Source organism: Alosa pseudoharengus, unplaced genomic scaffold (assembly GCF_046254945.1).
Source record: "Alosa pseudoharengus isolate Yale_2024_CS ecotype anadromous, Long Island Sound unplaced genomic scaffold, YU_APseudo_1.1 YU_APseudo_1.1_scf_20, whole genome shotgun sequence".
Lineage (NCBI taxonomy): Eukaryota > Metazoa > Chordata > Actinopteri > Clupeiformes > Clupeidae > Alosa > Alosa pseudoharengus.
Genome location: NW_027468664.1, coordinates 36,334,605 through 36,359,214, shown reverse-complemented (window position 1 = coordinate 36,359,214; position 24,610 = coordinate 36,334,605). Strand labels below are relative to the sequence as shown.

General features: G+C 40.8%; 1 long non-coding RNA gene across 1 annotated transcript in view; it reads left to right on the top strand.

The window, feature by feature from the left end:
* Positions 1 to 6,880, top strand: part of LOC143136778 (uncharacterized) — a 33,053-nt gene extending 26,173 nt beyond the window's left edge. Inside the window, exons 3-4 of the long non-coding RNA XR_012989452.1 lie at positions 5,713 to 5,826; positions 6,668 to 6,880. This is a non-coding gene — a long non-coding RNA (uncharacterized LOC143136778). The remainder of the gene's footprint in view (positions 1 to 5,712; positions 5,827 to 6,667) is intronic.
* Positions 6,881 to 24,610: the final 17,730 nt, after the last annotated feature.

Sequence of the window (24,610 nt, the reverse complement as noted above, 5' to 3'; positions counted from 1 at the left end):
ATCCTGACTCATTGTTGATCTCAGGTAGTTTTTAACCAGTTTCAGCTTATGTAGCCTTATGGATGTGACTGAACATGCTTTAATATTTAAATATTCTGTGTAAAATTTCCTCAAATTTCATTTTTCATTTGCTTCATATGGAAGCCCGTTTGCGCCACATAAAAAAAAAAATCTGATCTATTATATCTCATTATTGTGAGATACTATGTCATTATTGTGTGTCACAATAACGAGATAGTATCTCACAATAATGAGATACTATCTCACAATAACGAGATACTATCTCAGAATAATGAGATACTATCTCACAATTAACGAGATACTATGTCAGAATAATGAGATAGTTTCTCACAATAATGAGATATCATAGATCAGATTTAAAAAAATATATATATATATATTTAAAAAAAAAACAATCTGATCTATGATATCTCATTATTGTGAGATACTATCTCATTATTCTGACATAGTATCTCATTATTGTGAGATAGTATCTCATTATTCTGACATAGTATCTCATTATTCTGACATAGTATCTCATTATTCTGAGATAGTATCTTGTTATTGTGAGATAGTATCTTGTTATTGTGAGATAGTATCTCATTATTGTGAGATACTATCTCGTTATTGTGAGATAGTATCTCACAATAACGAGATACTATCTCACAATAATGACATAGTATCTCACAATAATGAGATATAATAGATCAGATTTTTTTTTTATGTGGCGCAAACGGGCTTCCATAGCTTCATACAAACATAAGAACATTTTATTTTTCTGATGGTTGTGGCAAAAAAATGGTCTATTCTAATTACACTAGACTACAGTGAAAGACAGAGCATGACAGTGTTGCTAAATATACATTGCAGTATAGCCTTTCGTGTGATTTCATTTTAAACCATAGGCTCACCTTGTCTCAAGTCCACATCAGATGGTGAGAGGTCTGCTGCTGCTGCATCACCCTCTGTGACAGTTTCTGAAACTGAGTGTGATGCGTTTCACAAGTTAGCTTTGCTACTAATTTGACAGCCTTTCCTCATGAACCTATATAACATTGAGCCTACTAAGTTATGCTATTAGCTCACAATAATTTTCGAATTAGTATGCTATTGAAATGTTGTGGTAGGCAATAAATCAGGCATCATGTTATTTCTAATTTTGTGTTAATGCTGTTTTAGCACTGATAATCGCGGATTCGCGGTGGTATTGAAGTGTTTTGTAACCTTCAGGAGTTCATTTCATTTGTAGACTATTGCTTTCACATTGGGCTCACCTTTCTTGGGAAAGAAGGCTGTTAACACTTGTTTTCCCTCATTTCTGTTTTTCTCCCTTTCTTGCCTCTCTTTTCTTTTCTGGGAACCGGATTTAGCTTTCTTAGACTTAGACATCTTTACACCGTGACCGTCTGCATTGCCGCTTCGGCAGAATGAACGTTAGGCCTACTTCAAAAATGCGCCTAGCAGGGGAAGGCGGACTGAACCATTTCGTGCAAGGGAGAGGGTGCCTGCCCTCAAACAATGTTGGCTTGGACACAATTTAATACATCAATCAACTGATGCATTTACCTGAAATATTTGCATCTATATTAGTTAATAACATTTATTAAGATCTTTAAATTAAGGAAATTATTTATTATTAAGGAAAATAAAATTCAACTCCTTAGGGGCCCTCCCCCCACTTGGGGCCCGGGTAATTTATTCCCACTTGTCCCCCCACTATGACGCCCTTGTTCATTAGAACACTACAGAACAGGGCCCACTTCCCCGATAACGACGGAGACACGCTCTTAAGAGGGTTTTCTACAATTCATCTTACGATCGTTCGTTTGGTTTTTCCGACTGTTTCCCGAACATGCTCGTAGCGTGAACGCGCGTGCACTGCTCTTAAGATGCTCTTAAGGGGAGCTGTCCACGTTAATAGTTCTGAAATATCCTCTGATTTGACGGTGATGTCAGGTGACTACACGTCACAGCTATAGGTCTACCATTTAAACTTCGGATCTACACATTAATTCACATCAATACGAAAATAGAAACACTTTGACATCTGCATGTAAGCATCCCAAGTAGGTTATATACCACACAGAGACATAAATAATTGTAATTATTTTAAGATTAGATTGTTGCACCATGCTATATTTTTTCGCGGTGTCACTTAAGAACACGTTTGAAGATAAGAAAGAAGTCGAGTAAGAAAGAGAGGAAATGTGTAGGCTTAGATTTTGATGCAGTAAGCTACAGACTACACCACATGTTGCTTTCTCTGCTTTTTACCTCATAGGCCTAATAAAATATTCACTTAGCAAAGATAATGTCAAACTATTCTGGCAACGTCTCGTTTCATAACGTTTCATAGCATTTTTGTCCACTTTTCATCACATTATTATGACCATTAAATGTAGGCTATTTTGCACGCTAAAATCTGATTCATCACAGGTAAACACAATAAAGAATGGGAACGTAAAATGGATTATGTATTCTAAGTTGTAATTCCTCTGTATGTCCTGTTGGTGACCTCAGTGAGAAGTACTGTTAAGACGCTCTTAGCCGGTAACGAGTACTCTGGAGCACTCGTAGATCTACGAGTGTTTTCACAACGCTCTTAAGCTACGATGGTTTCGGGAAACAGTCGGCAAATCTTAAGACGTTCGTAAGAGGGACTTTACGACGCTCTTAGGCTTAAGATGCTTTTGGGGAACTGGGCCCAGAAATGTAAAGTCAATTTTAAAAGTGATAGAACGCAAATAATTTTGCAATATATCGTGAACTAGTCTTGAGGAAATCTGGAATCTGATTCTTCAATCACCTCATCAACTTGTGTTATTGAAATTAAATCAGTCAATCAATTGTCGCAAATAGAACATTACAACGAATGCGTCCTGTGTAGAAGATAAGTGAAAATTATATTGATCGCTGCACTTCACCCCAACTATTACAGCTATGGCAAACGAGGAAAAGCAGAGAGACATCTCCACACCGTTTTACGTTCATGTATGCCTGGGGTGCTTGGAACTGCACCCACATTCCACTCATTTTCCAAGGCACCGTGTGTAATCCAGCCTTTACGAATCAACGTAAGGCTACATCCCCTAATATTTGATCTGCCTAAACATAACAAATATACACTAAGGCAATATGCAATTTTGCAGTGTACATAATTAACGTCACAACTGACTTTATCGCATGTGAAACACTTTGATGAGTCAAATAGTGGAGCAGACGTTTTGCAATAATATTAGTAAGTTTTATAGTTTTATAATATTACCGTTTCTATTACAGCTCTATAAACTAGGGATCGACCGATATGGATTTTTTTAGTGCCGATACCGATTTTTTTCCATCAGCCTTTCTTGAGCCGATATTTGGAGCCGATACTGCTTTTATTTTGCTCCCAATTTACATCATACAAATGACACATAATTACACAAATGATGATAACAAATGTTATAAGTCTCAATTTAAAAAAAGGAACATTTATTGAACTTATGGATGGGTGCACTGGATATGGTTAACTGTGCAAAATGATTTCATCAACATCTTACAACACAGCCTTGATGATGCATTGCTTGCTGACATATTATAAGACATAATTCAAGTCATCACAAAATGTCATTTGTCAACACATTTAAATAATTTAAGAAAACAATAAGCCTGAAAAGTAGCTATTGCAATAAAGTGCTTGATTTGTCATTTTAGACTGCATGGTTTCAATTTTTCTATGTCTATATTTTTCTAAAAAAAGCTGCCAGATTTGTCAACCACAGAACATAAATCAGCAGAGAAAAATAATGTGGAAATAACATGGTGTCAGATGTTTCTGTTCTAAACGGCATCAACGTCAAAAGGTATAAAAACGTATCCCTCAAAGTTTTAAAATCTCTCCTTCAGGTAGCGCAGCACTCTCATATCGCTGTGATGCGTGTGTCCCACTGAGTGAGACAGACCAGACGCACACACAAACTTCTGTTTGGTACTGTAGCTGACGAACCACCATTGAACTGGATTGATAATGATAACGTTAGCAAATGGCTCTAAACAAGTAAGGCATACACGGTATGTCTGGTACATGATAAACGTTAACACGAATTAATATTCAACTACACGTCTCTCATTATTAAAGCTATGATATCACTGTGATATGGCAACTCCGCCCCGCTCGAAGGGAGAGGGGGAGGGAGACGCACACGCCACACGCGTCCAAAACTCAGCCAGGTGGTCGCTGAATAAAACTCCCACAAATATCTCGGAACAACGTCGGCATTACTTAATCATATGATTGACCAGTGTTCGTAACAGCTACCGCTAACGCATGCATACGGATAGCCTACAACTTAGCTATTTGCAACTCCCTAAATACAATGGCAAGCATGTTTTATAGAACAGGCATTCAGGGAGGGAGACACACACACACACACACACCACACGCTCCAACACTCAGCCAGGTGGTCGCTGAATAAAACTCCCACAAATACCACGGTTGGCATTAGGCTACTTAATCATATGACCAGTGTTTGTAACAGCTACTGCATGAATATGGATAGCCTACAACTTAGCTATTTGCAGCTACAATGGCAAGCAGTTTTATAAACGATCATTAGCATTAAAAAAAGTAGCCTACCTATCTATCATTCGTGTTTTCCATTTGGACCCACAAACTTGCTTCCACCTTCAAAGTGTACGGCAATATTTCAATATTGCCGTACGGCAATAAGTCAAACAGTTAAAAGATGCTTTGAAATTTTAAAGTTTACTGTTGTCTTGAAGAGCAGGCTTTCAGCACTCTGCTCGTGGGGGAGGGGCAGTCTGCACGTGAATTGCAGCGTCTCCAGCAACACAGAGCTGCCTGTGGACGCCTGTATGTAAATAATGCGGGAAAAAACTATCTGCGAATGCAGCTGCTTATCAGCCGATGCCGATACACGTAAAAAACGCAAATATCGGCCCGATATATCAGTCGGCCATGCAGCTCTGGAACCAACTTTCGGATGACAAAGGCCCCAACTGTAGCCAGTTTTAAATCTAGACTTAAGACCAAACTGTTCTCAGATGCTTTCTGCTAACTGCACAGAGTTACAAATTCTGAATCTGCCTTGAAAATTATTCTACCTTGTGTCTTTTATTTTGTCTTTTTATTTATTCATTATTTGTAAAATATTTATTATTATGATCTATAAACTATTCTTTCACTATTACCCTTTGAAGTTTTTATTTGTTATTACTTTTTGCTTTTCTTTATGTAGAGCACATTGAATGACCTCTGTGTATGAAATGCGCTATATAAAAAAAACTTGACTTGACTTGTTTACTTTCATTAGGCTGCTGATTAATTTGACATTGTTGTTTATTATTGCTATTCTCCTTAATGTAGTCTGACCAACATGTTTAAATTGTTCCCTGTTAAATTTAAGTATTATATTGTTTTGTATTTGTATGTTGCTTTGGACAAAAGTGTCATAAAAATCCCATAACCATAACCGTATAAAAAATATGAAAAACTACTCACTAAAATAGGTACATACTCTGCTACGCTTATTCATTATTATTTATTTTTAATCATGAGTATGGACTGCAAAAGTAATATTTTCACATTAGCAGCAAAAAGTATAAATATTCCTTAAAAGATGCTTTGGCTTGCCCTGTCTTGTAATTAAATACTGTAAATATGCATTTGTCTAACTGATTTCGATTGTGTGTCTTTTTTGTATCTCCAAGGTCATAGCAAAGAGCATGGTTGTTGGCCTTTCGGTCTCCACATGTCTTTATTTCATCTATCTCTTCACTTGCAACATAAAGGGAAGCCCTAGCCCATCCACGCCTGCATCAGAGGTTCGAGTTCATCTCTCTCTCTTTATGTGTATTTCTCCCTCTCTGTCTTGCATATTTTCTCCAAGTCATAGCAAGTCAAATATCCAACTGTTGGGTAATAATTTCAGAAGTTGGAGACAATTAGCATAGTATTATTAACATGAATTGTTCAAGATTAATGACGGAAGGAGCTTAGTCATTTTAAAAAACAGCATTTTTTCAGACTCATGAGCCTGTTTTTTAAGCTTCCATATCTCAGACAATAAAGTAGATACAAGCTTAACATTTTGCACAGTTGCTGGGTATAACACCATTATTGACCTAAAGTTTGAAGAAAATCCAAGATGGTCAGGCGGGAAATTTTTCTAAAATCTGTTGACAGGCTCGGAATGACCCTTAAAACTGATTTTAAATGAATGGCATATCAACCCTAAAACAATGGATTACCTTCTTCATGAACATGATAATAGAGTTTGGGATCTTCCCAACTAAAAGACAGCAGTTGTGAGCTAGATGGTATAGGTCCTAAGAAATGCTATGCGGTTGACCCTGCACATTTCTAGATAATTTATCAAGTGTTCTCCTGTCTGTCTTAGTCTAGCCTATTATCTTTCTTTCTCTCTGGGAAAAAAATCAGTCACAATTAAGGACACTAACAAAAGCTGAGAGACACCAACCTAAACCCAATCAATGTTGAAATCTTAACTATTATGCAACATTTTATTGTGTTAAGTTTGTGTTATTGACATGTTATGTCATCACAAAAATGCATTTTTAAATCATTGCAAACTTACTCTGTCAAGGTTTCTGTTTGTAGCCTGTCTTCTTTATTGATGTATTTATCTTCCATTCTCTGCTTTAGCACAAGTAAACCATACCTACGGATCAGCACAAGACCTGTCACTCATCAGCTAATCACAGTGAACACTGCAAGCAACGGAGCCTTTCTTGTATCATTTACTTTCCCTTAGGCTACTAAAAGTCTCAGGAGATATGTGAATAAGAACACTTTAGTTAAACACTTTACCTAAGTGTGACTAAGAATACTCAGTAACATGAAAAGCTTTGTAAATATGGTGGGTTATAAAAATTGTGATAAAACAGATTTTATTCTTTCCAGGAACCCTTGCATTTTCTTTGTTTGGGAATGTGATTTACAGTATGCATTAGAATTCAATAGTGAAACCGTGACGAGTTTTCTACCCCAGATCGGGCCACACCTACCACAACATTCGGCATGGATCAGAATGGACCCGATCCAGCGTCCAAACGCACATTGGTTCAAAATTAGTCTGGATCCGATTGACGGATCTGGTGCCAATGGCCCAGTTCCGTATGACAGGCTACTCTGTGTTACTGACGTGGTCCAGATCTGATGGGTATTTTACAGGCAGAATTAAGAAATCCAAGATAAGTGAGTCATCCTAGCTCAACTCGTTTCATCTACACCAATCCAGGATGAGTAGGAATGAAGGTGTAAGTAGCCTAATTGAGGATACATGCATTCTCGTTTTTCCTCCAAAGAGCTCATGGTTGGAATAAACAAGACGCAGAAAATAGCGTCATTCAGACAAAGTGAACAACGCCTTTGATACAGACAAACAATGAAGTAAAGTTCTCCTTTTTTAATGGGGAAATATGGCTATGTCTGTAAAACAGTGAGAGTAGGTGTGGTGGACCAACTGAATGCAAATCTACGTATGCACCCACGTGTGCTTGCAATGTCATTAGGAAAGTCCTGGCACTGCAAAAATATACACAAAGTGTGACTATGCCTATATTGTCTTAATAACCGAATTTGTTGAAAGAATTACTCTCCATTTCCAATCAACTACTGCAGTAGACTATTCATTAAATGTCTTTCAATAAAATAAGCAAACAACAAGAATATGTTAATAATTAAAAGGCTATTACAATTAACCTTGAAAAGTCTGGCTGCATAGGCTACTAGTCAACTACAGGCCAATCATGTGAAAAGATTGATGGTGAGGAAACCAAAGATCAACATTAGTGCTCGAATTTCTACATGCATGGCAAGTATATGGGGGTGTCTCATATATGTCTGTTAGATTTGACACAAACAACAATCGGCTACTTTTACCACTGCTAGATAATAAGAAGAAGAACAAACAGTAACGACTCTGAGCATTTGAGCAATACTGAGGCAACAAAATCACAATATAGCTTAATTTCCAGCCTTAGAAATAGATAGATAGATAGATAGATAGATAGATACTTTATTGATCCCCAAGGGGAAATTCAAGAAATGAAGTGACCAGTAGGCACACAGTGCACCCTCATGGTTTCTAAATTTGTGCCATTCCAAAATAGCCTGCCTTTTTCCCACAGCAACCAGTTGACAATGAAGTAGGGAAAGGACAAGTGTTACTAATGGAGTCACTGTTCAATTTAGCAGAATCAGCCCCTTAATTTATGTCATTAATACCACATGGGCCTGCTGTGATAAAATGTTTCTTTCGGCTCATATTCGTATTACAGTTTGGGCCAAATCAGTGTTTTGTAGGCTGTTTAAATCTCAACAAAGTTATGGATTTTAAGATCTAAATGGACAGTCTTGTTGAGATTTACAGTTTTTTCTGATTGCTTAAGCACATTTTTTGTAACTATGGCTTTTTTTTGCAAAACTCTACACACAAATAGGAAAACCTTTCACCCAATCAGCAAAACATTGTAGTTCTCTTGCAAAAGCTAACACACCTTGCTTAACTCTTGACACCTTCATTAAAATTGTGTTTTAGAATCAAAAAGTAAACACAAGCCATCACAATACAGTTTTTTTCTGATTGCTTAAGCACATTTTTTGTAATTATGGCTTTTTTTGCAAAACTCTACACACAAATAGGAAAACATTTCACCCAATCAGCAAAACATTGTAGTTTTCTTGCAAAAGCTAACACACCTTGCTTAACTCTTGACACCTTCATTAAAATGGTGTTTTCGAATCAAAAAGTAAACACAAGCCATCACAATACAGTTTTTTTCTGATTGCTTAAGCACATTTTTTGTAACTATGGCTTTTTTTGCAAAACTCTACACACAAATAGGAAAACATTTCACCCAATCAGCAAAACATTGTAGTTTTCTTGCAAAAGCTAACACACCTTGCTTAACTCTTGACACCTTCATTAAAATGGTGTTTTCGAATCAAAAAGTAAACACAAGCCATCACAATACAGTTTTTTTCTGATTGCTTAAGCACATTTTTTGTAACTATGGCTTTTTTTGCAAAACTCTACACACAAATAGGAAAACATTTCACCCAATCAGCAAAACATTGTAGTTCTCTTGCAAAAGCTAACACACCTTGCTTACAGTAACTCTTCACACCTTCGTAAAAATGATGTTTTCGTATCAAACAGAAAACACAAGGCATCACAATGATAAGCACACAATGTGCCAACTACACACTGATGGTCTCAAAAAAACACATCTGGCTTTTGCTTTCTCTGTGCACAAGGTAGACTATGTCAGTTTGAGGTCATACTTTTGTCATAGTTCTGTAAACATACAGGGATCCAAATAGGCTTGGGAATTGGTTCCAGGTATCGGTTAGGAATCGGTTCCAAACGTTCCGATCCATTGGAATTGTACACATCCACACGTTAACGATTCCAATACAAAGCTTTGTTTTAGAAATTAGAATTAGAATTAGAAATTTTAAAGCATTCAACTTCTGTATTGATATTAGCACACTTGATATTCATTCTCTAAAACCACTTTAAATTAGACATTCAAAGCCAACAACTGTCGAAGCCATCCTATAAGTGTTCAGTAAATGGTACAGGAATCAATATGGGAATCGATAAGGAATCGCATCGATAAGCAGACTCGACAATGGCATCGATAACAAGAATTTCTTAACAATGCTCATCCCTAGATCCAAACGTCAAGTATTGGTTTTTATTTACCAAGGTTTGGTCTCAGCTTTGGTGGGGACACACCCCCAACTCCTGTTGTCACAATACCAACATTATTGTTTCAATACCAATACTAAGTGAAGAATCTCGATTTTGATACTTTTGCGATTTTTTTAAATTTGATTTGGTTTGTGTGATTTGTGAGATCATTCACATCAGTGGCAATTATAGAATTTGATTGACCCTCCACACACACACACACACACACACACACACACACACACACACATAGAAAGTGATGGTTGTCATGTTGGGCAAGTTACTTCAAAATCGTAATGTATTATGTATTACTCATTACTGTCATTTCAAAGTAATTTGTTACATTATAATATTACTGTATCTGAATTGTAAGGCATTACACTACTATTGTATTACTTTTAAGTTACTTTTACCAAGCTAGGCTTAAGGCAAACAACAGTAGAATGCAATAGGCGCAGTGATGGCTCATGATGCAATACAAGGAACAATCATAGACAGAATTTTGTTAAAAGCAGACCAAAGGTCAAAGTCTGGTCAATTGTGATAGAAATGCTGTAACTTTAGGCTTAGGCCTACTCATTAAAATCAACAGAGAGCCCACTACCTGTATATTGTAACCCAAAACTTAAAGACATGTCAAGATAGGCTACACAGTGCCGCTGCTGGCCATTTTGGTGCCCTAACTGCTGAAATACAGTATTACAGTTTTTTCTGATTGCTTAAGCACATTTTTTGCTACTATGGCTTTTTTTGCAAAACTTTTACACACAAATAGGAAAACCTTTCACCTAATCAGCAACACATTGTAGTTCTCTTGCAAAAGCTAACACACCTTGCTTAACTCTTCACACCTTAGTAAAAATGATGTTTTCGTATCAAACAGTAGACACAAGCCATCAAAATAGTAAAGCACACAATGTGCCAACTACACACTGATGGTATGAATAAAAAACACATCTTTCTTTTGCTTTCTCTGTGCACAAGGTAGACTGTCAGTTTGAGGTCATACTTTTGTCATAGTTCTGCAAACATACAGGGATCCAAACTTCAAGTATAGGTGTTTTTACACACATCAAAACAAACATAAGTGTGTTTTTCCAAGTCAAAACACAAAATAGCAACAAAACAAATCAGTCTACATTGGGTCGTCTCTCACAAAATCTTGTCTACATCACATGCAATGTCCTAGTCCAAGGCACCGGGGAAAATATATTCTGGAATGCCGTATCCAGGCCTGACATGACAATATCCCCACATATAGACTGATTTTTTTCCCTGTAAAAGGGCTATTTGTTTCTGTTCTTACCCTTCCTCTTCCCCCTCGTCTTCCTCTTGCTCCTCCTTGTCCTCTTCCTCTAACTTCACCTCCTTGTCCTTGTCATCCTCTCCCTCTCACTTCTTCACCACCACATCCTCTTCCTCCTCTTCTTCCTCCTACTTCTTCATCTCCACGTCCTATTCTTCAGCTTCCTCTAATTCTTACTCTTCTCACTTTTCCTGCTCCCTCTATTGTACCCATTGTACATTACTTGTGGCTTATTTATAGTGCTTAGGCTGATTGCAAAGTGAACTAACTAAAACAGTTTTCACATGAGAAAGTGTGCCAGAGAGTTGGCAAAATAGTGAAAATAATAGCCATACATGTGTATAGATTTGCTAGGAGCGTGTTGATCATTTGGAAATTGAGTGTAAAGCATGAGATGTGTTTACAGTTCCGCAAAAAGAGTGCTGTGCAGTGAATTGTTCCTACAGTTGTGCAAAGTGTGTGTTACAAAATTGCAAACTGAGTGCAAAGCATTGTTTGTGCTTTTAGTTTTGCGAACTCAGTGAGTGGTTTTGCTATAAGTATTAATAGTTTTAGAAATTGTGCTATAAGAATTACGGTTGTGTTTAAGCATTCAGAAAAAACTGTAATTAAATAATTATATTTCCTTATTAGCTGATACTGGAAGTTCAAGATACATAGCCTTATGATTTTCTTATTCAGTTCTGCACTGGACTTGAATTACGAAATTCGGCACAGATACACAATTATGATTTTGGCCTATTGATTAGGCCAGATATAGCTCTAGGTTTCAATAACTGAATGAAACTGAATGAAAAGTAGGCCTAGTCATAATGTTAGCTGCTAATGTCAGATGGGATTTGCTTGGCAGAGAATAGCCTGACCGTGTAAATGCGTACGTTTAGGATAGCCTATTTAATGTCAAAAGCACAATTAAACTAGATGTACCGCAGAGCGGTACAAAATATGACCGCCGCCCAGTCCAGCACCTTTTTTCCACAAAAATAAATCACGCTGAAAGGCCTATACATGTATGATTCTAACTGTCTCACTAAATTGCATTAGCCACACTCAATTCTCACTGGTATCTGCTAGACAACAAGTACCAAAACATGATTAGTTCATAGATTTCACATGTAAAATTCATTTTATACAACCCCACCCCCATCTTGCCTGTTCATAATTCTGAGAAATTCTTGAATTGTGTGCATGTGTGCGTGTACACGTTTATGTTTATGTGTGTGGGGGTGTGTGTGTGTGTGCTTGTGTGTTTGCCTGTGTATGTGTGTTTGTGCATGTGCATGCATGCGTACATATGTCTACTGTGTGAGTATGTGTCATACGTATGATTACTGTGAATGCATGTGTGTGCGTGTGTATCTGTTTATGCACATGTGTGCACATGGAATGGGTTAACATGACCCCTGGAGGCAAACATACGGAAAAAATTGGTCATCCTAGGCCCTACGGTTCTCAAGATATTCACAGAAAACTGTGTCTGCCCTTTCGGGGGGTCCAGTACAGCGGGGGGGCTACAGATCAAAACGAAAAACGACGGTTCCATGCTATCCATGTGGGGTTACATGCCCACCAAGTTTCGTGTACCCCGGTCTTTCAGTGTCCCGGGAATCCTTGTTGGTGTACGGTCACTAAATGTACACATAAATTATTTTATTGTAAGGCCCCCCATGAACGAAAGTTCACAAAACTTGGCATGCATTCGGAGGGTGTCATAATGATCCTACACTTTCAATTTCGTGCAGTTTTCACCATGTCAGCCAGAGATATTGTGATGAAAACACCTAATTTTTTGCTTTTTAATTTTTAACTAGGTGGCGCTATACATGAAATAAGTGGTAATGGGATGGGTTGACATGCCCCCTTAAGACCAACATACAAAAAAAAGGTGGACCTCCTAGGCCATACATGGGCAACATACGGCCCGCGGGCCACATACGGCCCGTGGGCTTTGCCTGACTGGCCCACGTAAGGTCCGTGAAAGAACAATAGTCAAGAGCTTAGCATAGAGATAATGCATGCAAATCAATATCGTTGTTTTTATTTTGAAAGCGAGTGCTATTTGTACGCCCATACATTTGTGCGTGGATGCATACGACGTAAACACCCTCACTGATGTGCTGGTGAATAGAATTTATGCTTCTGCGTCGACACAATGCAGTTGCCTTTACGTCGGCGTAAACCTTTCAAAGTTTTGTGTCTCTTATGCCTGCGTCGCTCACCACCGCAAAGGTTGTTAGAATGAACTCCTACTGCTGCTCGTTGGCGATACGAAGTGTTCATTTCAAAACCTTACTGGCAGACAGACAGTTTACAATCGGATAACCCCGTAATTGTAACCAAAATATGTCTGAGTTTATTTGCAAAGCTTATGTTAGCGAACTAGTATGATGTTACTACCCACAGGTTGCTTGAAGCAGCCGGCTCAACACACACAGCGAGTTGACCAATCACAGTTATGTGCATAAAGTTAAAGCAAAAACATAGCCTACATTTTTAAAATAGTTTTCTTTGTGCATGTTGATTAACTAATGACAGCCTACTACGTATTGTCTGCTCCACATTTTCGTAGTCTAATTCTGCATAGAGTTAATTTAATGATGGTAATGATTTAATGATGAAATATTGTGTTGATGAAATGGTGGCACAGGCCTATCGGTTGTACTGACTCCATCACATTTTCATGACCTAGCCTAATTATGACCGCCGCGCAGCGAAGCGGCGGTCATATAGGTTTAGTCAGAATTTTATTTATTTTTTTCGCATGCCCAAATTTCCGTCAATGAGTCCCGGGACACTGAAAGACCGGGGTACACGAAACTTGGTGGGCATGTAACCCCACATGGATAGCATGGAACCATCGTTTTTCGTTTTGATCTGTAGCCCCCCCGCTGGACTGGACCCCCCGAAAGGAGGGTAGGGCAGACACAGTTTTCTGTGAATATCTCGAAAACCGTAGGGTTTAGGAGGACCATTTTTTTTTTGTATGTTGATCTCAAGGGGCCATGTCAACCCATTCCATAACCAATCATTTAATGTATAGCGCCACCTAGTTAAACACAAAAAAGTAAAAATGAGGTGTTGTAATTGAAGGTATCTGTGACCTAACATAGTCAAAACTGCACGAAATTGGAAGTGTAGGATCATTATGACACCCTCTGTATGCACGCCAAATTTTGTGGAATTCCGTTCGTGGGGGGCCACACAATAAATTAATTTATGTTACTATACACCAACTGGCCTGTAGGTGGCCGGAGACAGTTTTCTGTGAATATCTCGAGAACCGTAGGGCCTAGGAGGTCCACCTTTTTTATGTATGTTGGTCTTAAGGGGGCATGTCAACCCATCCCATTACCACTTATTTCATGTATAGCGCCACCTAGTTAAAAATTAAAAAGCAAAAAATTAGGTGTTTTCATCACAATATCTCTGGCTGACAAGGTCAAAACTGCACGAAATTAAAAGTGTAGGATCATTTTGACACCCTCCGAATGCATGCCAAGTTTTGTGTACTTTCGTTCATGGGGGGCCTTACAATAAAATAATTTATGTGTACATTTAGTGACGTACACCAACAAGGATTCCCGGGACACTGAAAGACCAGGGTACACAAAACTTGGTGGGCATGTACCCCCACATGGATAGCATGGAACTGTCATTTTTCGTTTATGAAAGGGTCTACCCCGGTCTTTCAGTGTCCCGGGAATCTTTGACGGAAATTTGGACATGCGAAAAAGAAAAAAAAAAAAAAAAAAAAAATCTGACTAAACCTATATGACCGCCGCTTCGCTGTGCGGCGGTCATAATAATTCTGGGCATCACGTATTGTATTGACTGCTTTGAATGATGCTTTCTTAAACTAGCCTACCTTTGAGAATCTTTGAGAATCCCAAATGTAATTTTCTATTTTAACGCGGGTTCTGCAGCTGTGGGCCAAGTTAAACTTTTGCGCTCCATCATCGGAAGGGTGAATGTCGAAAGGCATGGGAACTGCTTTAGCGCAAGGCAAACTTTACGCACCGACCGACAGCTTGCCGATATGCTCTGCGTCTCCAACACTACAAAAACTCCCAGTCGGAGAGCGTGTGTAGCCTATTAAAAAATATTTTATCCCAAATGCCATCAGCATTCTTAACCAAACTTAGTGACAACATGCATACCCGGCTGAGCTGTACAGCTATATTTAAACTTATTTATTAATTTTCTATAGGCTATGTTTCCCCTTTTTTGTACTGTACTTGTTTTAATTATATATTCAATGTGTCTGAGATGTTGTTTGTCCATCTGTCTGGTGAGCCAAACACAAGGTGTAGGCTAGCTAGCCTACATTAAAGATTTATTTTATTCTATTCTAATCCACCATGCAGTAATGTAGGGATGGAGAATGCTTTTCAAGTAGCCTATATTTAGGATTCAGCTGAAAAACTCGTTTGGAAAAGAATGGATAGGCTATCATGTGATGTCGTGGTCTTATCGCCCTCTCACGGTGAATTGCACGGATGAATATTACATGATTTTGTGCTTCTTTGTCAATCGGACCATCGTCATAATGAAACGCCATTGTGTGACAAGTATAAAAATAGCGGCCTGATTGAACATGCACTGAAATAACCGAACATAATTGAACATAACCTGAACAAAACCTACCCCCTACCAGGTTAAGTTCAGAGCCTATGTTACCATAGTTACTTACATAGCCTTACATAGTTAATTACATAACTGTCAAGAACGCAACTGAGTCATACCACACAGATTCAGCATCGGACACTGCAAGTTTACCCTCGTCCACATCTTCTTGTGAGGACATTTCCACCAGACGACAGCCTTGGCCTGAGGTATTTGAGATACCAAGATTTTCATATGATGTAGAGTTACAGCTTAAAGGGGGCAACGATGCCTACCAGAAAGATGGAACTTTGCTGAATATAAGGAAAGACACTAAAAGTGAAATTCTTGACGTTCTGGCTGAAAAAATGTACACATACTGCCTACCCATCACGAGAGGAATACAACATTGTTGCACAAAGTCTCATCAAAAAACATCCTTGCCTTAGGGAACCTGGGTCTTCCAAGGGTTGGTACTGCTGGAAGTTCAGTTTGAAATTCAAAATGGGAAACTACAGGAACAAGCTTCGTATGGCTGGATGCTATGAACTTCAAGTTAACAGCCGCTCCTCAGGACCAAAACAGAAACTCAAGAGAGCTAAAAAAGCTGAGGTCAACTTTCTTCCAGACCTCCCTGAGGGAAGAACCAAAGATGTCCTGGAAGAAGACAGATTGCAGATTATTGGAGAGATGAAGAAGAGAGCAGATATGAAGAAAATTGAAGAAATGATGGTCAGCACCTTCTCTTTGCGGAGAAAACAAATTGTGGAAATACTGTAGAGCCACCTGTGGCAGAGGTGAAGATTAAGTGGCCAGCTTTATTTACAGAGCAACAGGTAAGTGTCTTTAATCAGGATTACAGGCTAGTTTTGTAATTTGCATTTGGATTTGGAGGTAACAGTAATGTTTATACCAATTTAAGTTGGATAAATAACATTGTTTCATTGTTAACATTGTTTGTCTTACCACCTTTCTTACCCATTAGAGTTTTCATGTCTGAACTCAAGTTACAGATCAAAAGCTGTTGTTTGTCAAAGTGCCATTGCGTTCTCTGGCTGCAAGATGGCCTAGGTCTTTGTGCAAATCCGGCTGAAAATAATGTTTGTCTGTTTTCTTTTCCTCATTTTTGAAAGATTAAAGCTGAATTCAATCGCATCACCTCAGCTGACTTGACAGAATCCTTTTTTACTGGGCTGGACCAACATTTGCCTCGGTTATTGAATCTCTATCGGGCCAAGATGGAGAGATTTCCAGAGCTTAAGAATCTCCTCAGCAAGCTTGAGGATGATGTAAGTGCTCAGAATTATTAATATTTTTGTTGTAACCAATTTTAAGTGGCATGTGTCCTAAATGATATGCTGTATTTTGAAGAATTCCAACAGAATGAAAAGGGCTGTCACTTTAAGAGGGTTGCCATATTTCCTCAGTGAAGACCCCTCAAGGTTTCTCAGGACTGCAGAAGTAAGCCTGATTTTAGAACCTAACACACTATGACCTATGAGCACGCACCAGGCCAATTTTAGCAAACTGACCATAATACTGATTGCCCTGACCATGACACAAACTGACCATGATGACTGATTGCTGAGTGTACTACTCAAATTTGGGCCACAAACATTCATTGACCGGTATGACACTATCATTCAACATCTGACAGTTGGCCTGGTGTGTGCTTACTAGAAAATTTGCTTCATGTTGGACAACTCCCTTAGTTCTCAAACAAACAGGAGGATTTTGCTTTGTTTATTAATTGACATGATCCACACTAAACAGTAACGCAAAGACCCACATATAAATTAAAACAATCAGATCAGGCCCAAAGGAATGGATAGAAGATGTAACATTAATTTAGTGTGGAAAAATGTTTTGAAGGTGTCATTTGAGGCAATGGGGGACAGGCGGAGCTTTAAATTTCCCTATCCTCTATGGTGGGGAATGACAGGAAAAGTGTGAGAACCACTTGATTATTCTGACATTGTGCAAAATCCACACCAGTACTTAATTTCCTTTTGTTTGGACAGGCCACAGACACTGAAGAGAGCATGGCAAGAGAGATGAATGTCGGTATCATCCTGATAAAAGATGGAGAGGACCTCCTTGACATGATGGTGGTGCTCGAGGATCAAATCATTCTGCATGACATCAAAAACTTCTATGTGCTGAACACTGACTATCCAAAGGAGCTACGATACACCTTTGAAGTCATCCAGAAGGTTCTCATGAATGTTGGTGCTGACCACTGCTCTGCAAGGGTTCATGGTCTGAGGAACAGACTTTTTCGTAAAAGGGAGTAGGCGATACACAGAAGTTTTTCCAGTTTTCTTTTTGAATTCAGCTTCTTGGAAGTCACAATCAGTTGAGTGTTCCCACAAAGTTGTCAGTTGACAAATGTCTGATATCATTTACCTTCCAAGCTTAAGAGTTTGATGTCTTTACTAAAACGTATTTTGGTAATACTGCAAAATGTAGCCTACAATTTTTTTAATTTTTGTTTTAGTTCTTTTTTGGGAACAAAAAGATGGAAAAGTCTTTGCTCACACACTGCTTATGTTTGTGGCATTATGGTCTCATTTGTCAATTATGTTCAGTCAATTAAGTCCTAGCACAAACATGCATATACAGGCATCTCTGTATGTCATCTCATTCAGCCTTTGAGGTCTTTATTGAAAACTCTGAGATGCTGATAAAAGGTAATTTCTACTACTGTGCTGTGCTGGACTGACTTGATTTTACACCTTTTTTGTATTGTGTCGACAGTATTTATTGGTGCACATCGTAGAATTGGGGTTTTTCGCTTGTAAGGCAAATAATGTTCTGTGATAAGCACAAACACACATACACTGTACACTGGCTTCTATGTCATCTCATTCAGCCTGTGCTGAAAACTCTTTGCGATTTAGATCAAAGGTTATTTGTATTACCTTGCCGTTCTGTCATTAAACTGGAAAAAGAACTGAATCGTTTTTTGTTTTGTTTTTATATAGTTTATTGTAAGCAGTAATGTCTGATACAGTGACTAAATTGAGATCAAAACTAAAGGGTTAAATACACCTGAATTAATATCAAGTTTACTTGACATGGAAAGTTAGTTTGTTTTGAATTATTAAAAATCACTTACACTTGTTTTCTTAAGTTATCAATACAAAAGGATTTAAGTGTACTTGAATTAATATCTAGTTCATTTAACTTGGAAAAAGTGTTTGTTTGAAATACTTTAGAAATCACCACAACTCATTATCTCAAATTTGGTCAACTGAAAATAGTAAGGCAGCCCGGACACTAACTTTTTTAAGTTGAAACCATGGGATTTTTTTAACAGTGCAGAAGCGATTGACGCAGATGCTGGACGGCCTAGAGGGAACTTTGTGTCATGCAGATGACATCCTGATATTCAGTGCCACGCCCAAAGAACATGATGAGAGGGTGCATAAGGTGTTGCAGAGACTGCAGCAGCATGGCCTTACTCTAAATGACAAATGTCAGTTCGCTGTGAAGCAGGTTAAATTTCTCAGACATGTTGTCAGTGGAGAAGGCATACAGGCAGATCCCGAGAAGATTAGAGCGATTAGAGAGATGCCACCACCGAAAGACGTGTCCGACGTAAAACGCTTCATGGGAATGGCCAACTATGTGGGAAAATTCTCACTCAACATTGCAGAGCTCACAGGGCCTATCCGAGAACTCCTGAAAGCGGAAAACATGTGGATGTGGGGAGCAGCGCAGCACAGTGCGTTTGATAAAGTGAAAGATGAGCTCAGCTCATCTGCTGTCCTTGCCCAGTACAGCCCAGAAAAACCGACGAGAGTGTCAGCAGACGCATCGTCTTACGGGTTAGGAGGGGTCTTGTCTCAGCTTCAAGACTCTGGAGATTGGAGGTCAGTGGCTTTCATATCTCGCAGTATGACTGAGACAGAGCGCAGTTATGCCCAAATTGAAAAGGAGGCCCTTGCAGTCACTTGGGCCTGCGAAAGATTTCAGACTTACCTCCTGGGTCTGCACTTTGTGATGCGAACAGGCCACAAACCATTAGACCATCAGTCTCCTCAGCTCAAGGCCGCTTGATGACTTGATGACAAGGCCGCTTGATCCCACATTGTATCATGCGATTCAGATTACGACTTGTGGATTTTTCCTACACAATCATACATGTACCAGGAAAAAATCTTGTAGCAGCCGATGCTTTATCAAGAGCTCCACTCCAGTCTACGGCAATGGAGGAAGACCTTGTGCTTCAGAACGACGTGAGTGCTCATATCCAGGAGGTCATTCAGCAGCTCCCGGCCTCACCTGAGAAATTGCTACAAATAAGGAGAGCACAGGAAGAAGATCCAGTGTGTAAGCAGCTGTCCTCCCTGATCCACACAGGGTGGGAAAGAAACAGTTCTGCACCACCGTTGAAGCCTTTCTGGCAATACAGAAATTACCTGCTGATGGTGGATGGCCTGTTGATGAAGGGAAATAGAATACTGATTCCATTAAGCATGCAAAAGGACATCTTGGACTAACTTCACCAGTGTCAGACTCTCTGTTTGTCCTCCTAGTGTTTTGTCTATTTGTCCCCCTCTGCAGGAGCTGTTGTGTACCACTGCTGTCGGTCTGAGTCTCCGCCCTTCCTCTGTCTGCTCCTGGTTCTCACCTGCTTCCACTGGTGTCTCTGATCTGCCTACCAATCAGCGTCAATCAGCCTGCATCTGATCGCAATTTCAGCTGGCTTTAAAATCCCCATTACCAGTCTGCCTCCCTGTCAGAACGTTCCGTCTTCTCGTAGCAGTTCTCGAGTGCGACCTGCCTGCCTGACTGTGAGTTTTTGCCTGCCTGGTTTTGACCTCTGCCTGATGTTTCATCGACTGTGTTCTCTGCCTGAAGATGTTGTACTTTTGCCGCCAAGTTTTTTCTGTTTTTTGCCTGCCTGTGTTTTGTTGCCGGTGAATGAAGACTGGCCTACTGCCGTGAAGGAGGATTGACTTTTGTGTTTCACCTGCACCCTCTCTGGAGTGTCCAGTTGCCTGTGCCCTGTTCTCCTGCTGGGGTTTTGCCGTTTACGACTCTTTCTTTCTGAACTGTTTTTTGTGCTTTTTCTGAAGACCGCTTTCTGTTGAAGATTGGCCCAGTGTGTTCCCTGTGGGTGTTTGTCATATCTGAACCTGAGTCCCACTCTCTGAAAACGTGACAAAACGTTCTGACCACTATGGACTCATCAGATATGACTCAGATCCGCTTGGCTGTTGAGAAGCAAGGGTCCATGATCGGTCAACATCACCAAGAGATCCAAGGGGTAAGCCAAACCCTCCAGACGCTAACTACTAGCGTGGATAGACTTAGCATGCAATTTCAACAGCTGCAATCAACTGACAACCAGCTTTCTGACCATTCAGCGACTCCTTCTCCACGCTCAGCTCCTCGGGAGCCCAGGCTTCCTCCCCCTGAACATTATGCTGGTGAGCCCGGTACATGCCGATCCTTCCTGTCTCAATGCTCATTATTTTGAGTTACAACCTCTAACCTTTCCTAGTGATCGTTCTAGGATCGCCTACATTATAACCCTACTAGTGGGCAGAGCACGTGAATGGGGAACGGCTGTGTGGGATTCCCAGTCTCCAGTCTGCTTCAACGTGGATTGTTTTACCGAAGAGATGAAGCGTGTCTTCGATCGGTCTGTTGTTGGAAGAGAAGCGGCCAGGGAGATTCTCCATCTTCGCCAAGGTAATTGCCCCGTCTCCAATTATGCCATCGAATTTCGGACTCTGGCTGCTACCTGCTACTGGAATGATGATGCACTGTATGATGCCTTTTTGAATGGATTAGCTGGGTCAGTAAAGGACTAATTGGCCTCCTGTGAGTTGCCAGAGGGCCTGAATGCTCTGATTGACCTGACGAGCCGCATTGACACAAGGCTCCGCTTACGCTGGAGAGAGGTCAGGGAAGATCCGGACGACTCAATTTCGGTCCCAGTCCTACATCTGGCGTGTCTTCAGTGTCTGCTTCACCTTTGCCAGAACCAATGCAAGTGGATCGAACAAGGGTGAGAGACAACGCAGGGTCTCAGCCAACGCCTGCCTATACTGTGGCCAAGTGGGCCATTACCTCGCTTCCTGTCCGGTAAAAGCCAATGCTCACCAGTCCGAAGGGTACTGGTGAGCATCACTTCACAGCAGCAAGCTTCAACCCTCCGCACTCTCCTTCATGCCACCCTGGTTTGGAAGGGCAAATCATTCACGGTCAGTGTGTTAATTGACTCAGGGGCTGATGAAAGTTTTATTGATCTGTCTCTTGCTAATCAGATTGGAATAACCACCATTCCCCTCCAGAGACCTCTTGAAGCTAATGCACTCAACGGCCAGGTGATCACTAGTCACTCACCTCACAGCCCCTGTCAGACTACGCCTCTCAGGTAACCACCATGAAGAGATTGCCTTACATTTAATCTGTTCGCCTCAAATTCCTATTGTTTTGGGTCGTCTATGGTTGGTCAAACACAACCCTCACATTGACTGGAGCCTGAATGCTATTATGGGGTGGAGCCCCTTTTGCCATGCACATTGTCTGTCTTCTGCCCATTGTCCTGTTTCTGCAGCACCCCCTGTAATGGAGGAGTTCCCTGATCTATCGACTGTTCCGCCTGAGTACATGGATTTGAAGACTGTGTTTAGCAAATCCCGTGCCACTTCCCTACCTCCTCACAGACCTTATGATTGTTCCATTAAATTGTTGCCAGCAACAGCACCACCCAGGGGACCGTTGTACTCTTTGTCGGGTCCAGAGAGGGAGGCCATGGACAAGTATATCAGTGAGTCCCTGGCTAATGGCATAATCCGCCCTTCACCTGCAGGAGCAGGGTTTTTCTTTGTGGGCAAGAAGGATGGTTCCCTTCGACCATGCATTGACTACAGGGGGTTGAACAGCATTACTGTTAAGAAATGTTATCCTCTTCCACTAATGTCTTCTGCATTTGAGCTGTTGCAGGGAGCCACGATTTTTTCCAAGCTGGATTTACGGAATGCCTACCACCTGGTCCGGATCAAGGAGGGGGATGAGTGGAAGACCGCTTTTAATACTTCTAGTGGCCACTATGAGTATTTGGTACTTCCTCTCGGTTTAACTTATGCTCCAGCTGTTTTTCAATGCCTTGTTAACGATGTACTCCGAGATATGATCAATCAATTTGTTTTTGTTTACCTGGACGACATTCTGATCTTTTCAAAGACTGCCCAGGAGCATTCCCATCATGTCTGCAGAGTCCTGCAGCACCTTCTGGAGAACCAGTTATTCGTTAAAGCAGAGAAATGTGAGTTCCACCGCTCTACTGTTTCTTTCTTGGGCTTTGTTTTGTCTGCAGGCCGTATTGAGATGGATCCAGCAAAGGTTAAAGCAGTGGCAGATTGGGCTACCCCTACTTCCCGGAGAGAGCTTCAGTGCTTTATCGGTTTTGCCAATTTTTACCGCAGATTTATTTGTGACTTTAGCACACTGGCTGCCCCACTTACTAGTTTAACCTCAACCTTGGTTCCCTTCAGATGGACTCCAGCAGCTGAAAAGGCCTTTCAGAACCTCAAGGCCCGGTTTACATCCTCCCCCATCCTTGTTCTTCCAGATCCTCGTCAGCAGTTTGTGGCTGAGGTAGATGCCTCTGAAACTGGTGTTGGGGCAATTCTCTCGCAACGCTCTCAGAAGGACAACAAGCTCCAGCCCTGTGCTTTTTTTCTCACCGCCTTTCTCCTACAGAGCGGAACTACGATGTCGGGAATCGTGAGCTCCTCGCTGTTAAGATGGCATTAGAGGAATGGAGGCATTGGTTGGAGGGGACAGAGGCTCCATTTTTGGTTCTTACGGATCATAAGAATTTGGAATACCTCCACACAGCTCAACTCCCGCCAGGCCCGCTGGGCTATTTTCTTTTCACGTTTCAATTTCACTCTGTCCTATCGCTCAGGGTCAAGAAATGGCAAGCCGGATGCTCTTTCAAGGCAGTTTTCCCCACCTGAAGCTAAGTCTGAACCTGATCTAATCCTTCCCAGAGAGTGTTTGATTGCTGCCACCTTGTGGGACATAAGAGTCCATAGTTCAGCAAGCCCAAGACGGTCATCCTGTCCCTAATAATGTCCCTCAGGACTGTTTATTTGTGCCTGCTCTGGTTTGTCCTCAGGTCCTCCAATGGGGCCATGCTTCTAAGCTCACCTGCCATCCAGGAGTTCAGAGAACACTCACCTTCCTAAGGCAACACTTCTGGTGGCCAACTATGAGGGTCGACGTTCAGAAGTTTGTGGCTGCTTGCCCCACCTGTGCTCACAATAAGTTGGCCAACAAGCCTCCTGCTGGGTTGCTCCAGCCCCTGCCCATTCCCCAGAGACCCTGGTCACATCTCAGTGTGGATTTTGTGACCGGCCTGCCGGCTTCCAAGGGTAACACTGTTATACTCACCATTGTGGATAGGTTCATTTTGTGCCTTTACCCAAGCTACCCTCTGCCTCTGAGACCGCACAGATTTTTATAACCCATGTTTTCAGGCTGCATGGTCTCCCAATCAGTGTTGTGTCTGACCGAGGCCCTCAGTTTACCTCAAGGTTCTGGAGGGCTTTTTGCAAACTGCTTGGTATCTCTGTCTGTTTAACATCTGGGTTCCACCCTCAGGCAAATGGGCAAGCGGAGCATGCGTCCATCAGTCTCTGGAGACGTCTTCGCTGCATGGTGTCTCAAAACCCTTCCTCTTGGTGTCAACTGCTCCCTTGGGTTGAATATGCCCATAACTCTTTGCCTGTCTCTTCCATTGGCATGTCTCCTTTTAAATGCTGTTTTGGATACCAACCCCCCCTCTTCCCGTCCCAAGAGATGGATGTATGTGTTCCCTCAGCCCAGGAGTTTGTCAGTCGCTGTCGCAGATCTCGCTGTCTCGAAGATGGCGAGGGCCAAGCTCTTGCATTCTGCTGCTCAATACAAGGTCCAGGCTGATCGCCGTCATTCCAGCGCTCCGAGGTACAGGGTG